Source organism: Cupressus sempervirens, chromosome 10 (assembly GCF_028749045.1).
Source record: "Cupressus sempervirens isolate cs-2001-9-10 chromosome 10, ASM2874904v1, whole genome shotgun sequence".
NCBI classification, from domain to species: Eukaryota; Viridiplantae; Streptophyta; class Pinopsida; order Cupressales; family Cupressaceae; genus Cupressus; species Cupressus sempervirens.
Genome location: NC_143127.1, coordinates 98,603,362 through 98,620,985, shown reverse-complemented (window position 1 = coordinate 98,620,985; position 17,624 = coordinate 98,603,362).

Here is a 17,624-nt window from a genome sequence, read left to right as displayed (position 1 = left end):
TACATGTAAAATAGATAACAAGGAGTTTACCCTTGCATTTGTTTTTCCACCTGGTAGCCTTCCTGCCAATAATGCCTCAAGATCGTCACATGATTTACTATCACTATCCACATGTCTGCTTTTCTTCTTTCTCTTAGTTCCATCAAGGGTTAGTTGAGACTTGAAAGAATATTCAACAATAGTAGGGGAATAATTATCAAAATTTGACAACTCAAATGTAGTGAGTCTACCAATTAGACTATCCAAGGTTGGATCATTAACAGGTGTACATCTTAGTTCTTGAATTGCATATCTCTAATTGCATAAATAAGAAGTAGAGTCCTCAATACCTTTCTCATCATAGTCTCATCAGATATGATGCCTTCAACTCCTTTAATAGCATTCACAACCTCCTTGATTTTTCCACAATACTAAGAAACAATTTCACCTTCTTTCATTCTCATGTCAGTAAATTCGCCTCTCAAGCTTTATGATTTAGCTCTCAACACATTTTTCGTCAACTTGCTCCACATTTTCTTTGGAGTAGTATGTTTCTTCACATCATCAAATTCAACATGTCTCATAGAAGATGTCAAATCTATTGTCATTTGATTATGCTCATGCTTCTCCTTCATTTGTTCAATAGTCATGGATATAGGAACTTCAATGTATTCATTCTCTAGTTAGTATAATGTAGATTCTCCAGTTCTATATAGATGCAAATTCATCAACCGTTGTCATGTTGGGAAGTTTTCATTGTTCAACTTAGGTATCTCTCTCTTATACATCTTGATTTTTAGCTTAAGTCCTTCAAACTTTCCTTATAAACACCAAAAGCTCTAATACCAATTGTTAGAATATTTAAAATAACTGAGAGGTGGGTGAATCAATTATCCTCAATTTTAGATGTACCAATTCTACTTTCACTAACCTCAAACAACTTAAACAATCTCATTAAATCACTTGGTCCATATAGCAACTCATTAGCAATTTAACATTTTGTTCATTACTTAATTCTTTGTTCAGTATATGTTGACCAACAATAAATAAATAATAGTAAATAGCATGCATCACACATATAACATTCATACATATATCACACCAGGATTTAATATGGAAACTCAATTTGAAAATGTAAGAAATGATAATATTGAGCAAGGAACGAGAAGCAATCCAAGTAAGTTAAGTGTGAAACAATATTACTATAAGATAAGAAAACTCCAAGAGCATACACCAAGATGGTTCAACAATGGAGACAAGGATTTATAAGGGGAAAGCAAAGAAAACCCCTTGTGAGTATTATGAATGAAGGCAAATGCCTAGAGAAGAGAGAGAGAGAGAGAGTGTGTGTTGGAGCAAAAGTAGCTCAATATAATAACATCAAGTGCTAAGAGTGTAGAAGAAAGAAGGAGGAGCATCTCTTATATAGAGATGAGAGAGGAGTTGCATTTGTAACTCCCATTTCTATGAATGCCACATTCATAATAGGTGTGTGCAAAGTGTCACAATCCTCTTAAGGAGAATAAACTAAAAAAGGAAATAAACAAGAGTTGTTCTTACATGTGGAATAAAGGACAAACAATGACATGTCCTCCACATGTGTACAAGAGGACAAACTACATTTAGGGACCCTTGGAATATCCCAATTAATATATCCAAGGAAAGATTAACCTTTCTAACACCCCCCCTTAATCTTTACTTGGGGAGTTTACATCAACGGGTTGTAAACCCAAATTTTTACAATGGAACTGAAATCTTTCTTTAGAAAGTGGTTTGGTTAAAATATCAGACACTTGATCTTCTCCTTTACAATAAAGAAGAATAATTTGATTGTCTTCAACTTGTTCTCGAATGAAGTGATGTTGAAGTGAAATATGTTTGGTTCGTGCATGATAAACTGGATTCTTTGCCAAGGTAATAGCACTTTGATTGTCACAATGTATAGGTGTAGGTGATTGTTGAGGTAAACCCAAATCGTCAAGAAGTCTTCGAATCCACAAAGCTTCCTTAGCTGCATTGGTACAACCTTTGTATTTAGCTTCAGTTGAGCATAGGGAAATAGAGTGTTCTTTTTTGCTTTTCCAAGAAATTGGACTTGATCCAACAAAGAAAAAATAACCACAAGTGGATTTCCCATCATTGGGATCTCCACCTAGATCGAAATCAGTATAGCCATGTAAAATAAATTCAGAATTTGCATCATAAAATAATCCCATATTAATAGTTCCTTTAATGTACCTTAAGATGCGTTTAGCAACTTTAAAATGAGTTTGTTGAGGTTTAGACATAAATCAAGAAACTAAACCAACACTATAAGCAATATCAGGTCTAGTAAGAGCTAAATAATTTAAACTTCCTACCAATTGTCTATACAAGGTTTCATCAACAAAAGGAGTATTCATATCATTCATTAATTTAGTTCCTAATTCACATGGAATTGAAACATGGTTAGAGTCATTCATCTTAAATTTTTCTAAAAGATCATACGCATACTTGCTTTTAGAAACAAAGATACCTAAGAAATAATGTAAGATACCTAAATCTGTCATCTGAAATTTCTGTTTAAGTTGGAATTTGATATCAAAAATCAAAGTGTGTGAATTAGAAGTGAGTATTAGATCATCTACATAAACAATAACAATAATAATGTTATCGTTAGTATGTTTAATATACAAATTTGGATCATTCTGACTTCTAGCAAAACCTTGAGAAATAAAGAAAGAATTAATTTTAGAATACCATTCTCTAGGTGATTATTTAAGACCATAAATAGATTTGTTCAATTTGCAAACCAGATTTTCAGTACCTTTCTTAACAAATCCAGGAGGTTGAGCCATATAGATTTCTTCATGTAAATCACCATTTAAGAAGGCACTTTTAACATCCATTTGATGAATGGGCCAATTCAGGTTAGATGCTAAAGCAAGAACTAATTTGATAGTAGGCATTTTAGCAACAGGAGCAAAAGTTTCATTATAGTCTAATCCTTCTATTTGGGAAAAACCTCTAGCAACTAGTCTAGCCTTGAATTTACTAATTTCATTATTAGTATTCAATTTTGTTTTGTATAACCATTTACATGAAACTAGATTCTTGCCATGAGGTAATTTGACTAAGTCCCAAGTTTGATTAGCAAGTAAAGAATCATATTCCTCTTGCATGGCTTTCTGCCAATGAGGTTGAGAGTTAGCTTGATCAAAAGACTTAGGATCGTTAGAATTCATAATAGTAGTCATCAAAGCATAATTACAATAATTAATCCTTCTATGTTTAATTCCACCAGATCTAGAAATATAATCATCAGCTTCATTGATTAGGTTTTGAGCCCATTTAGGTTTACGTTTAGTTGTGATGGAATTATCAGTAGAGGAAGAATCATTAGTAATAAAAGTGTCATTAGTATCTACTTGAGTATCATGAGTTGTAGGAGCAGAAATAATCGGTGGTACTTGATTTGAAGGATTAAGAGAAGGAGTAGGGTTAAGAGAAGGAGGTTGGTCCTCCACCAGCACAATTTTAGTGCCACTGAATTCTTCATCATGTGTAGTAGAGCAATCATGAACTCCAGTTTCTGCAATACAAACATCTCTAGCAACTTGAACTGTGTTAGTAGTGGAATCATAAACACGATAACCCTTAGTGTTTTCATCATACCCAACAAACATATAAGGAGATGACTTAGCATCTAATTTATGCCTTTTCTGTTTAGGCGTATGAACATAAGCAATAGAACCAAATATCCGTAAATGATGTAAATTAGGTTTCCTACCAGACCAAGCCTCTTCTGGAGTGATAGCCTTGAGAGCTTTGGTAGGAGTCCGATTAAGAATATAAGTTGCACAAAACATGGCTTCAGCCCAAAATTTATAATGCAGATTCTTAGCATGCAAGATGCTTCTAGCCATTTCAACAATGGTCTGATGCTTTCTTTCCGCCACACCATTTTGTTGTGGTGTATAAGGAATAGTAAGCTCGTGTTTAATTCCACATGATTTCAAGTAAGAATGAAAAGCATTATTCACATATTCCTTCCCATTATCAGTTCTAAGAATTTTAAGTTTAAACCCAGATTGCCTTTCAACATATAACTGAAATTCAATAAATATATCAAGAACTTGATCCTTGCTATGCAAAAAATAGATCCAAGTTCGTCTAGAAAAATCATCAACAAAGATAAGTGCATACCGAGAACCTTGGATGGAGGTATTCTCCATGGGGCCCAAAAGATCACTATGGACAAGATGCAACTTATGAGTTGCCCGCCATGATTTTCCACTTGGAAAGGGCTCCCTATGCATCTTACCACTCATACAACCTGTATAGGCAATCTGAGATCTTCGAGTTGATCCTGCAACTGTATTTTGCGGTATTCATCTCCACTGTCATACTTGGTTTGCAAGATGGACCATGCATCATGAGCTTTAGAACAGTGAGCAATTAACACATATAAATCTGGAATAATGGAAATACCAATTAACCCTAAAGCTTCTTCATTTTTAGCTTTCCAAGTATCTTTCTTGTCTTGAGTAGCCGTTGAACCGGGTTCAAGAGAAGGGTCAGTGGCTATTTCGAAGAGGTGTTTAAAACGAAAAATAAATGAGATATGAGTTTTCCAAGAATGATAATTAGAATAATTAAGTTTTATTTCTGGAATTAAGGTTGACATGATTAGGAAAAAAAAAATTCTTTTTTTTTTTTTGTTAAAAAAAATTCCTTAATTTGAAAATCAATTGAGAAAAAAAATTTTGGTAATGAGAAGAAAAAAAAATTGTTTTTTTTTTTTTTAATATATAAAATTAAGAATATATCTTTTGTTTTTTTTTTTGAATTATGGATTTGAAAGAAAACAAAAAATTAATAAAATTTAAATTTTTATTTGTTTAAAAAAAATGAATAAAAAAAAATGTGATATAAAAAAAAAATGTTATAAAATTTTTGTTTTAATAAATAAAACAAGTTTTTTATTTTTAAAAAAAGCAAAAGGTTGGGCGGAGATATAATTAAGGAAAACACAGTGCATGTGGAGCGGAGCGTTGGCGGCGGTTGCCGCGTGGCCAAAGGGCAGAGGTGGTTGGTTGGTGGAGGTCGGTGGAAAAAAAAAAGCGGGGTTTCAAATGTTTAAAAAACAGATGAAGGTGGATAATGATGTCGGCGTGGCTGCGCAGGCGGCGGTTGCCGCGTGGCCTGGACGCGGGCCGCGCCAAAAGGTTTACCCCGGGTGTGAAGGGGGCGGCGGAAGCGGATAAACAAACACCGACAATTAATTCGCAGGGTTTAGGCAGTGTTGAGAACGAGCGGCGGTGGTGAGAGTGCGCGGTGGCGCTGAGTGCCCACGGCGGCGTGTGGCGGTGTTGAGAATCGGCGTCGTCGCTGAGTGCACGCGGCGGCGTGCGACGATGCAAACGGCTCGTGGCAGCACGCTGGTGTCGCACGGCGGTGCGCGGGTGGCGCGTCCGCCCAAACAAATTTAAATGCAAGATTTTTTTATTTTTTATTTTTATAAAAAGATGCAATGATAATAGATTTATAAGAAATGATAATATATTTATAAGGATTAAATCCTATGAAAACATCTATGTTGTATGTTAGAAATTTTCAAGAGCATACAACAAATAGATATAAAAAACAATATATTGGAATTTTTTTTTTGTTTTAAAGAGTAGGAAAAAAATTTTAAATGGAGTAAGAAAATTAGAGACTTATTGAAAACTTTACTCATATAATACTTCTTGTTTTGGTGGCATGCCGTCCAAAACAAGAGAGAAAAAAAATTGAAATTTAACAAGAAAACCCTTTGGCGGCAAGCCTTCCAAAGAGGGTTAGTAAAAAAAATATGAAACTTTACAAGAAAACCCTTTGGCGGAAAGCCTTCCAAAGAGGGTTAGTAAATAATGAAACCTGCATACACAAAATTTGTTAAAAAGAGCTAAAATCACAACACAAACTTCTTCTCTCAATAATGTCTCCAAATAAGGTGTGCTCCAATGAATGGTAACCTTCAACACAAAACTTAAAACAAGGATTAGATAGCCAAGCTCTGATACCATGTAAGAAATGATAATATTGAGCAAGGAACGAGAAGCAATCCAAGTAAGTTAAGTGTGAAACAATATTACCATAAGATAAGCAAACTCCAAGAGCATACACCAAGATGGTTCAACAATGGAGACAAGGATTTATAAGGGGAAAGCAAAGAAAACCCCTTGTGAGTATTATGAATGAAGGCAAATGCCTAGAGAAGAGAGAGAGAGTGTGTTGGAGCAAAAGTAGCTCAATACAATAACATCAAGTGCTAAGAGTGTAGAAGAAAGAAGGAGGAGCATCTCTTATATAGAGATGAGAGAGGAGTTGCATTTGTAACTCCCATTTCTATGAATGCCACATTCATAATAGGTGTGTGCAAAGTGTCACAATCCTCTTAAGGAGGATAAACTAAATAAAGAAATAAACAAGAGTTGTCCTTACATGTGGAATAAAGGACAAACAATGACATGTCCTCCACATGTGTACAAGAGGAAAAACTACATTTAGGGACCCTTGGAATATCCCAATTAATATATCCAAGGAAAGATTAACCTTTCTAACAGAAAAAAATCATCAAGTAACATGCTACCACTTTTAACACTTCTAGAGTGAGCTTGGTAGTCAACCCTATTAAAGATTATAAAACACATTATTAGGTGTGGCCCTATTAAAGCATGTAATCACCCTATTGGGAGTGGTCTAGTTAGAGGAATTTGGATCATTCCATTAGAATGTCACCTTGATTACAAAATGACTATTAGGTCAACCTTGATTAAAGGACTTTGACTGTCACAATGGTTAGAAAGTAACAACAAGTTTGATCTATAAAGCACAACTCACTTTGCAAATTCAAATCTCCATTCAACTCATTTGTTGGTTCATTGACTAGAAATCATTATCATCTTCATTACTAATTTTCTTGGCAACCCTTCAATAAATTACACTTCACCAATCCCTTCACTCTTCCTTTATTACTATGTTCTTCACAAGTTCTCCTTAAGATCATCACTCAACAATGAACCAACCTTAGAAAACATCTTGTATGCCTCCTTAAATAGGTTATTTTGATCTTTTGTCACTTAAAAATCACCTAGATCTTAGGGTTAGGTTAGATTTAATGAGTTTATCCATCATTTTGTCCTACTCCTTTCTCAATACTTCTAGAAACTTCTTAAATCCTTACATTTGATTGCATACAAACTCAATTCCTACATTAAATATGTCTGCTCATCAATCCTAATCATCCACACGTTTTAATTAATCCAAAAATTCATCTATGTCAACCTCAAACTCGATTCTTTCACAAACTATAATTGTGCTTAGACTCAGTCATCACTGTGTTCTTTTGATCGATCGTCATTATGTAGCTCAGTCTCTATTGTTTTATCTCACTCGACTTTCACTAGCTTGATCAATCTTGACTACCATTGGTCACTACTATATTTTGTTTCTTCAACTTGCTCGGCCATTACTATCACTCGGCTAATACTGTTTGCTCAACTATCTCTACAATTATTTAATCTTCTATTTCAACTCCTTCATTGACCGACCACATCTCACTAGACTTTACTTGTGTTTAACTCAACACTTCCATACTTCATACAATGATTGAACAATACATCATCTTGTCAAAGACTAATTGATAAAGGGCTCATTTTAATTCCATTGAACTTGCTCCTCTTCACTCAACAACTTCATTAGTTCACCTAGTTATCTCTCTTTTCAAATGCTCTTCATCAATCAACAAATATGACACTCTACAGTGTTATTAAATGTCTCTCCAGTAGGTTTTACATTAATGAAAACATAACAATTGTTCTAATTGTAATTTTCAACAATCTCCCTCTTTGGTATTGATGGCAACACCTCTAGTTACCATGCAAATGCAGAAGGCATGCTCATGATTTAACATTAACAACTCCCTCTGTGATTTGATCTTCATTAAAATCCTTGGTTTCATTATGATTCTCATCTTGCACTCACTTACACTTCTCCCTCTATGATACCAATTGTATATTTCTTCAATGCTATCACCAATTGTAATACCAACTATATTGGCTCCCTCTTTCAGATCTCTTCTTGTGATCCAACTTCTAACTTTGATCTCTAGATGGCAACACCTCTAGACATATGTCTCCCTCTTCTGACAAGAAACACTTCATATATATTATATCTCTTTCATTCAACTATAGGATGGTAACTCCATAACTTCTCCCTCTTTGAAAACAATGTCAAAGACATCAACCATAATATATATCTCCATCTTTTCTCCAGCATACATATCATCTTCAATCAGTTACTGCTTGACTGATATAGAAATGTTAATATATCTTTACCTTGACTCCTTACAGTCTCATATGCTTCATGCTTTAGTTCACCTTCACAATCTTTAGGCAACTCCTAAAAGTGTAACCTCCATCAATGTGTAAGATATTCTGATCATAACATTTGATGCAATGCAGCATCTCTTCTCAGCTTGCTTCAAATATGGGAATCACTTCTAACTTATCTTTTAAGTACTCAAAAGCATTCTTAGGTAATGCCTTAGTGAATATATCAACTACTTGCTCCTTTGTGTTCACATACTTTAGTCTTACTTCTTTGTCTTGTACCAACTCTCTCAAGTAATGATACTTGATAGCAATATATTTTTTCTTTGTATGCATCACATGATTCCTTGATATGTGTATAGCACTTTTGTTATCACAATATATCACAACAGATTCAATAATCTCTTCTTTCATACCTTTCAACAATTGCTTGATCCAAACAATGTTAGAACAATCGACTGTTGTAGCAACATAATCAACCTCTATTGTGGATTGAAAAACATAGTTTTGCTTCTTGCTTGTCCATGAAATCAGTCTTCTGCCTAGAAAAAAAGTCCCTCCACTTGTACTCTTTCTATCATCAATGTTTCCAGCCCAATCAGCATCTATATAAACTTTTAGCTCAAACTTGTCACTATTTTTGTACCATAATCCATAGTCATTTGTTCCTTGCAGATTTATCAATATTCTTTTCACAGCCATCATGTGATTTTCTCTAGGATTAGTAGAAAATCTAGCAACAATTCCAACTACTAATACAATAACATGTCTAGTATGTACAACATATTGTAGTTTTCCAATCATTAACATGTATAATGTTTTATTCACTTTGGCAAAATCATCACTCTTTGATAGTTTATGACCAGTAACCATAGGTGTTCCAACTAATCTTGTATCCTCCATTTCAAAGTCTTCAATATCTTTTTCATATACTTTGATTAAGTAATGTAAATACCCTTCTTCATCTGATAAACTTGAAATCCAACAAAGAACTTGATCTCTCCAAACATTTACATCTCAATTTCTTTCTTCATCTCATTAGAAAATGACTTACATAACATGTCATGTCCACCAAATATAATATCATCACCAAAAATTTCAGCTAGCACTATCTAGCTTTTAGAATCACTTTTAAGGTACTGATTGTTATTGTCATTAGTTCTTGCAAAACCAATTTTCACCTAATAAGTGTGTGACCTTTCATACCAAGCTCTTGAGGCTTGCTTCAAACCATATAATGTTTTGTGCAGTTTGCATACCATATTCCTCTTGCTAAGATCAACGAATCCCTCAAGTTGATCAATATAAATGTATTCTTCTAAGATTTCATTTTAAAATGCAGATTTGACATCCATTTGGTATACCTTGAATCCTTTGTAAGTAGCATATGCAAGCCAAGTTCTCGCTCCTTCCAACCTTACAATAATGTCTTGCCATAATAAATTCATTGCTCTTGTGCATATCCCTTGCAAACTAGTATTGTCTTGTTCCTTGTCACTTCACCTTTCTCATTCAGTTTGTTTTTGAATACCCACTTGATTCCAATGACACTCTTGTCCTTTGGTCTAGGTAACATTGTCCATGTCTTGTTCTTTTCTATTTGATCAATTTCTTCATTCATTGCCTTAATCCAATCTCCATTCTCCGAAGCATCTTTAAATGATTTAGGTTCAACTTCACATAGTAAACATACACCATTCTTCAACATACTTCTTGTCATGACTCTTGAACCTTTGCTTCTAATGATTTAGTTTAGTGTATGCTTCCTCCTTAAATACTTTGCTAAGATAGGTTTAGATCTTCTTTCTTCTTCATGTATTTCACTTGGTTGTACTTACTCTTCTTCTACAAGTATCTCTTGTTGGAACTCAGCTTGGTTTGTCTATTGATTGATTTATTCTCTAACGTTCGGCTTTTGTTGTCTATGACTTTACTCCTAAAGCCTAATGCTCAACAGAGCTCCTCTACTAAACATTTGCAGTGCCTAGTTGTTGATGCTCAGCAACCTCTTTTTATGGTTCAAGTAAGGTGCTAGGCTCACCTTCATATATGTAGACAAAATTTATGTATTCCTCAAGTTCTTTCTTCCATTCCTCCTCATTCTTTTCTACAAATTCATCAACTCTAACATTTGCACTTTCCACAATTTTGTTAGTATTAGAATTCAAACACTTACATGCCTTGCTTTTATTGGAATATCTTAGGAATATGTCCTCATCACTTTTTGTGCCAAGTTTTTCTTTCCTTGCATCTTTCAATATGTAAGATCTGAAACTTAGAAATAATTGACATTAAGTGCATAGCCACACAAAAAGTTCAAAAGGTGTTTTGTTTGTACCTTTCTTTACTTGAACTTGGTTTAGAGTATAGATTGCAATACTTACAGCTTCTCTCCAATACTTTTGTGAAACATTCTTCTCCATCATCAATGTCCTTGCATAGTCCATGATTGATCTATTCCTTCTTTCTGCTATCCCATTTTGAGGTGGAGTCCTTAGTGCACTCATTTGTCTCTTGACTCATTTGTCATCGCAGAATATGTTGAACTGACCTCCTCTATCTGATCTCAAGCACTTTAGACTCTTTCCTTTTTCTTTTTCAACTCTAGCCAAATACCACTTAAATATTTAAGTGCATCATATTTTTCTTTTATTAATATCACAGTCATCTTTCTAAAAAAGTCATCAACAAATAGAATGAAAATTTTGTCACCATAATAACTTTACACTCCAATAGAACCACTTAAATCGGTTTGAACCAATTCCAAAATATCATTGAAATAATAAGTCTTTCTCTTGAAACTAGACTTTGTCATTTTTCTCATTTGACATTGTTCGTACATCACTTTATTAGGTTTTCTCAATCTTGGTAATCATCTTACTAATGTTTACCAAATTATCAATGTTCATATGACATAGCCTCTTAGGCCATAACCAAATATCTTCAAATTGTGCAAATAGACAAGTTCTTCAAATAAGTCTAGATAGAACAAGTTACCTCTTGTTTAATCACCATTTCGAATTAATTCACCAATAGCATCATAGATCTTTGCCTTCCTATTTTGAAATTCAACTCGATAGCCTAGACTGATCAACTGTGCCACACTAAACAAGTTATACTTTAAACCATCAACCCAATATGCATTATCTCATTTGATCTTATCATTCAGTATAATTGATCATTTACCTTTCACATAACATGGTGCATCATTTCCAAACTTAACACTACTTCCATTGTAATGTTCCAATTTTTCAAACTTACTTCTATCACCAGTCATATGATGTGAACAACCACTATCAACTATCCATCTATCATTCTTGTTTACATGTGAAACCATTGTAGTTTTCTCATTTTCATCAAATTCACATTTTATTACAACATAAACAACTTTGTCGTCATTTTCATCAGTATCACTATCATAACCATATTCTTCAACAATGTAATGAGATTTCTTAACTATGCCTTTGTAGTCTTTGTTACCTCAATTGTCTATGTTTTCTCTTCTTCCTTTGTATTTGCTACCCTTCCTTTCTTCCATCTCATTACTGTCAGGATATCTTGCAGCAATATGACCAAACTTTGTTACATGTAAAATAGATAACAGGGAGTTTACCTTTGTATTTGTATTTTCCTCTTGGTAGTCTTTTTGGCAATAATGCTTCAAGATCATAATGTAATTCACTATCATTGTCAACATGTCTACTTTTATTATCTCTCTTAAATCCATCAAGGGTTAGTTGAGACTTGAATGCGCATTCAACACTAGCACGAGAATAATTATCAAAATTTGACAACTCAAATGCAACGAGTCCACCAATTAGACTATCCAAAGACAACTCATTACCAGGTGTACATCTTAGTTCTTGAATTGCAAATACACTAATTGCATAAATAGGAAGTAGAATCTTCAATAACTTACTTATCACAGTCTCATCAGATATGATGCCTCCAACTCCTCTAATAGCATTCACAACCTCCTTGATTCGGCCACAATATTGAGCAACAATTTCACCTTTTGTCATTCTCACGTCATCAAATTTGTTTCTCAAACTTTCTGCTTTAGCTCTTAATGCATTTTTGTCTCCTCCATGAATTTGTGTTAACTTGTCCCACATTTGCGTTGCAGTAGTACATTCCTTCACATCATCAAATTCAACATAACTCTAAGAAGATGTAAGATCTATCATAATTTGATTATGCTCATGCTTCTCCTTCATTTGTTCAGTAATCATGGGTCTAGGAACTTCAATGTATTCATTCTCTAGGTAATATAATGCAAAGTCTCTAACTCCATATAGATGCAATTTCATCAATCGTTGCCATGATGGGAAGTTTTCCTTGTTCAACTTAAGTGCCTCTATCTTATACATCTTGATCTTTAACTTAAGTCTTTCAAACTTTCCTTACAAGCACCAAAAGCTTGAATACCAATTGTTAGAATATCTAGAAAAATTGAGAGGGGGTGAATCAATTATCCTTGGTTTTAGATATACCAATTCAACTTTCACTAACCTCAAACAACTTAAACCCGTGTAGCAACTCATCAACAATTTAACATTCTATTCATTACTTAATTCTTTGTTCAGTATATGTCAACCAATAGTAATATCATGCATCACACATATATGACACCAAGGTCTAACGTAAAAACCCAATTTGGCAAAACCACCAAGTAACATATTAACACTTCTCACTCTTCTGAAGTAAGCTTGGTTAAGAGCCAACCATGTTAAAGGCTACAAAATACACTGTTAGGTCTGACCATATTAGAGGATTCAATCACCCTGTTAGGAGTGGCATGTTTAGAGGACTTTGGATCATTCCACTAGAATGTCACCTTGGTTAAAGGATTTACAAAATTACTGTTAGGTCAACCTTGATTAGAAGATTTTGACTACCACAATGGTTAGAAAATAACATCAGGTTTGATTTGTAAAGCACAACTCACTTTGCAAATTCAGATCTTCATTCAGCTCATTTGTTGATTTATTGGTTGGACTTCTTTATCATCTCCATCGTTGATCTACTTGGCAACCCCTCAAGCAATCACACTTCACCAATCTCTTCACTCTTCCTCTACTACTCTGTTCTTCACGAGTTCTTTAAAAAGCCAATCAACAAAGAACCAACCTATGAAAACATCTCGTATGCCTCCTTAAATAGGTAACTTTGATCTTTTGCCGCTTAAACATCATCGTAGATCTTAGGTTTAGGTTAGATTCAATGAATGTATCCATCATTTTGTCCTTCTAATCCTTTCTTGATACTTCTAGAAACTTCTCCTTAAATCATTGCATTTGATTGCATAAAAAACTCAATTCATGCATTAAATATGTAAGCTCATCAATCCTTGTCATCCACGCATTTTGACTAATCCAAAAATTCAACCATGTTAGCCTCAATCTCGACTATTTCACAAACTATAATTGTGTTGACATTGGGTCATCATTGTGCTCTTATGCTCGGTCGTCACTGTGTATGTCAATCTATTATTCTGTGTCGCTTAGTCTTCATTGGCTCGCTTACTCTTCACAATGCTCGATCGCTACTATATTTTGCTTCTTCAGCTTGCTCAACCATTACTATCAGTCAACTAATATTGTTTGCTCAGCTAACTCTTAAGTTTCTTAATCTTTTGTTTCAGCTCCTTTATTGACCGACCACATTCCACTAAAATTTGCTTGTGTTTAACTCAAAACTTTCATACTTCATATGATGATTGAACAATACATTTTGTCAAAGACTAATTGATCAAGTGCCTATTGTAATTTCATCATATTTGCTCCTCTTCACTCAACAACTTCACTAGTTCATCTAGTTGACCACATTTCACTAGACTTTTCTTGTGTTTAACTCAACAATTTCATACTTCGTATGATGATTGAACAATAAATTATCTTGTCAAAGACAAACTGATCAAGTGCCCATTGTAATTTCATCATACTTCCTCCTCTTCACTCAACAACTTCACTAGTTCATCTAGTTCTCTCTTTTCAAATCTTCTTCATCAATTAACAAATATGGCACTCCACATTGTTAATAAATGTCTCTCCAGAAGGTTTGACATCAACGACAACATAACAATTGTGCCAATTGTAGTTTCTAACAGTTAATGCTTAGAGAAAAAATCCTAACGCATTGATGGAGTGATAATGTTTTAACCACGATAGTGATTGATTAGTTGTTGATTGGTGCCTTATTTTAATGAAATGTGCAATATGTCTCCTTTGAAAGGATTGAGGAACCTTCTATCCGCTCAACTTTCATGCCTCTTCCATGTTTCTTTCCCTTTAAAATTTTAGTATCTCCCATTCACTTTGGGACCATGTACATGTATCTATCATAGAATCGAAATCTCACAATACACCTATCCAACAAATTTTATAAATAAAAAAAAACCCAAAAACAAAAAACAAACCAACTTAGCATAGCATAGCTTTTCTTGATGAAATTCATCAGCATAACCAATAAGGTCAGTATAACAATTTTATTTCTATAAGGATTCCCCAATAATACTATCATTGTAAGCTTTGTCGATGACTTCTTCAATAAAGCTTATAGCATAGCATTATTGGGGAATCAATATATGAATAAAATTGTTATACAAACCTTATCAGTCATGCCGATGAAATTCATCTATGTAATGATAAGATCAATATAGCAATTTTATTTCTATATCAATTTTGTGATAATGCTATAGTTATAAGCTTTGACTTCATCAACAAAGCTTATATAACAATTGTATTTTTAGAGAATCAATATAGAAATAAAATTCCTATTCCTACCTTATCAGTGATGCCAATGAATTTCATTAGGAAAAGCTATGCCAACAAGGTAGACACAAATAAAAAATCATAAGTATCATTTTATTTTTTAAAGTTGGGTGTTCATCTCAATTCCGACAAACTGGCTTTGATGAAATTCCAATGAATCGTGTCATAGCACCGACAAGGTGGTGTACCTACAACATTTCTATGTATTGTAGGTACACCTCATTAGTACTCGTGTTTTTGACAAAAGATAATAGTCATCATCACTTTTTCGATTAACAAAAATCCTCTTTATATATATCTTTTGGGATGTATATGTTGTCAAAATTCTGATGTGTATGTCTTTGTCATGACTTCCAATGAAAAAAATATCAATTAGTGTCCTTTCTAATGTGATGAGTGTCTTTTCCAACGTCTGTCGAAGCCTTGACAATTGCCTATCGAAATTCAACAAACTCTCATAGAAAATTGACCCCAGATGTGTTACTCACCGATGACAAACTAAATCTTGCCAAACAAAATAAAGTACATCTTCAAACCCTTAGATTTAATATTTTGTGTTCAACTCAAGTAAAAGACAAACATAATGCTTTATGTTGCTCTAAACTCAATGGAAAACATGGATTTTCCTCAACATGCACTAATAACGTACCCACACTAGACAAGTTAGAAAAAAGAAAGCTACTCAAGATCATGCAAGGAAATGAAATGGAGACATTTGTATCTTAAGCATTTTGTTGAATCATAGTTGGACAAGGAGAGGCAAAAATTACATTAAGGTAAACAATACAACTTTATATATAGACTATTTATTATTCAGTAAGAAATGCTGAGATTATAGATGAGTGACATACCTATCAGCAAATGTTGTATATTAGTGATACATCTGGTGGCATCATCTATTGTTGTTTGTTGTTCATTGTATGGCTAATTTGAACTCCATGCAGAAGTAGCATGGTAGTTGGCTCAGAAGTGATATCAGTCATGGCTTGTTTTTGTTTGCATCTTGCAAGATTGTTTCATTCACTTGACTCTTTTGCTCTACATAAATAGCCATGTCAATAGTTGAATTGCAGCTGATCGAATCTTGAGGATAATATGTTGGTCCATCCACACTGCTTTCCATCATTTTGAATTTAACAAACAAAATACCTAGACTAATATATGTAAACATGGGATGCCAGCTTGGGTTCATTAGTACAAAAACATATTAAAATTATATATATACACACAAACAGCCTAGAAGCATGAGTTAAAATTGAATGACACGTAGTATCATAAAAACAACAAGAAGCTTGTAAGCCATTGACCATGCTCCCAATGCTTCAAAGTACATTTAAATAAAACCAAACAAAGGCTTCATGGGATAACAGAATCCAAAGCAATTTGTATTCCATTTGATCAATGATCAGAAATCATCTTTCAAAGATCTCACGTAAATCGTGGCTTTTGGGTCTTAAAAGTGCCTTGTTAACCATTTATGTAGCTGTTCAAAATTTAAATCAATGGCAAGTGCAAGAGATGAAGGCAAGGCAACAGGAGAATGCAGCGCGGCAATGAATAAAATTTATGTTGAACAATATTTAGCATGCAAACTCGTAACATTCACAGAATGAACCATTTTCTTCATGTGACAGTTGAAAGAGTATTATCTGATATGCACTTCTCTAGGATGTATAATGAAAAGCAATGATAAATACTTGGTCCATATGTAGAATAGGAGTGTTTGGCTCTGCTTTCTATAAGCCACTTGGGCTATTGATTGGAACAATCAGCCATCTTCTCACAATTTGATGCCTTTACCATGCGAATTCGTCTATTTTTCAGTTCACTCAATGTCTAGAATGTATTTATAATTGAATATGTGCAGAAGACTGGTTCTCACCCATTTGCTAAGATAAGTTCATCCGTGGTTCTCAGAAATTTGCCTGGGTCCAAGTTGGTTGTGGTCTGGTTCAAACAACCCCCCTGTGGGCTAGACCCTATCCAGACCCACGGGCGGACCAGACCAGAACCATGTACCATGGCTGGTCCAGAGACCCGGGGACTGAACTGGATATCCTAGATGTAAACATAAAGCCTCCAAGACTCTTAAATTCTTACTCAAGTGACGGAATCATTCGATGAGAATAAATGCACATCTGCATTAGAAACATCACACTTTCTTTTAAGTCATTGGAGTTTCAAATTGTGTTGGATAATAAAAGGGCTAAAACATTAATATAGGGGGCACACTGGAAAGACTTGTGAGATTTCAATAGCCACAATCTTTCTATAAAATACTAAGTTGTCGGTTCGAATTTCGGTACAGATGTGAGTTCAAGATTCGGGTTCGAAATTCATCCAAATTTTGGGGGTTGGGTTCAGATTTGTTTTGGGTTCATCCGTACAAGACACATGTCTTTAAAAAATATGTATGTTGTGTATATATATGCAACAACAAAATGTTCATACACTGCTATGCTAATAGTAAAGCAACTCAGCAAAATACACCACCATATCCATATTTCAGTTCATGGGA